Source organism: Pteropus medius, unplaced genomic scaffold (genome assembly GCF_902729225.1).
Source record: "Pteropus medius unplaced genomic scaffold, Ma_sr-lr_union100, whole genome shotgun sequence".
In the NCBI taxonomy this organism is placed as follows: Eukaryota; Metazoa; Chordata; class Mammalia; order Chiroptera; family Pteropodidae; genus Pteropus; species Pteropus medius.
The window spans coordinates 13,346,361-13,348,337 of NW_024345601.1; the positions used below are offsets into that span (position 1 = coordinate 13,346,361).

At 35.4% G+C, this 1,977-nt stretch overlaps 1 pseudogene; it reads right to left on the bottom strand.

The window, feature by feature from the left end:
- Window positions 1-418: 418 nt before the first annotated feature.
- LOC120612056 (uncharacterized) lies at window positions 419-536 on the bottom strand (annotated as a pseudogene).
- Window positions 537-1,977: the final 1,441 nt, after the last annotated feature.

The window sequence follows — 1,977 nt, forward strand, 5'->3', positions numbered from 1 at the left end:
GTGGCTTATATTAATAGAGCATTGACTATGCTCCAACTAAAAACATATTCAGGCAAACTACAACATAAAGCAAAGCCTAGTTAAAGGGAAATCTAAAAAAGCATGGGCATCAGGCAGAAGAAAAATGACCACAAATGGAAAGTTTGAAATACAAGAAGGAATGAAGAGCAAAAAAATGATAAAAATGTTGATAAATCTAAATGAATGTAGACATGAACCAATAATGACAAAATTCTGTGGTGTCAAAAATCAAATTACAAGTAAAATACACATTGTATATATGCACCACTTTTTCTTTACCAATTCATTTATTGATGAACACCTAGGTTGCTTTTATATCTTGCTATTGTAAATAATGCTGCAACGAACATACAGATCTATATGTCTTTTTGCTTTTTTTTTTTTTTTTTTTCCTTACAGCCTACAGCACTGGTCTTCCTAGGTGGTCTCCCAACCAAGTACTAACCAGGTCCAACCCTGCTTAACTTCCGAGATCAGATGAGATCGGGCATGTTCAGGGTGGCATGACCATAGACTCTATATGTCTTTTTGAATTAAAGTTTTGGGTTTCTTCAGATAAATACCCAGAAGTAGAATTACTGAAACTAACATAATATTGTATGTCAACTATAATTGAAACTTTTTTTTAATAATTCTTAAAATTTAAGAAAATACACAATGACAACAAAAATAATTAAATACCTTTGGAAGGTAGCACATTAAGTCCCATTAGCTAGACCCATTTCTCCTAACATGAGAGGGTAAAGTTTTAGGGGGCCAAGAGAACTGAAAGTATAGAAACATCAGGACAGGGAGGGGACAGAGAAGTGTCACAAAAAGGCATCTTATAAATCATCTAGTCCAACACTTTTATTTTATAGTAGGGCAGTGGGGTGAGGGGGCAGTTTAGCTTCCCTTAAGTGGCTTAGCCTGAGAGGAAGGAGTGGAGTCTAGTCCTCTCACACCTCTGTTGCACCACAACTTTACATTTGGACCCAGAGTCAGGGACCACAAAATCACTTTGACAACGTCAGTTCAATCGAGTCATCGTTATTTCCAAATTTCAGAGAGCTAAAATCCAAGAGCAGTGCTCTCATTTAATCTGCTTTGTTCTTTCAACTTTCAGCTCTCATTTGTATAAGTAAAAGGTACAAATTCCTAATAAAGCTGTGGCTTAGAATATGTCTATTTTACTACCTTATTTTACATCTGTCAAACAAGATATTCAGCACCTCAGTGAGAGAGTCACAAGAGAAATGATTTGACTTTTTAAGCACCTTCCACCCTCATCTCAATCACTCCCTGAAACTGCCTCAACTTCCCCAAACAATATTGAACATGTGCCAGCAGCAACTATGCACATTGTACTTCATGCAAAAATTGAATCTCATGGATTGGCCAATGTCAGCCTTCTAATAATTTTTAGAGTATTAAGCCTTAAGCAGCCATATCTGAGAAAGTGACTGCTTTAACTTTAGAAAAAGAAATACATTGAACATTTTTTTAACCTTTAAAACATGTCAAGGGCATAAATCAAAATATACCAAATTGCCTCCAGGTGAAAAAACACTTCTTTAACACAAATGCCTTGGCAATTCTGTAGGAAAGAGGTCATTTTCTTCGAAAATGTTCAGAATGGGTATATTTCCTTTAAAGTATTTTACAAAAAAAAAAAAAAACCTTACATTTTATGCTGGGTGACTGACAATTCAAGGTCTGAGAAAAAAACAAAATAAAAACGGAATCAGGAAAGGTTATTTTAAAGATTCCCAACAAGGGTTGCTAAACTCTTAAGAAATAAAAGTAGCAATGCACTCCCAGAAGCATTTGGAACATTAAATATTGCCTTGCTCTTAGAGAGGATTTCTTTTCATCTCCTGAGTTTTTAGGCACTTTTGACAGCAGCACCTCTATACTCAGGAAGACCATCTGTCTCTTTTTACACACTCTGGATAAGCTCCTTGTTTAGACCAAATA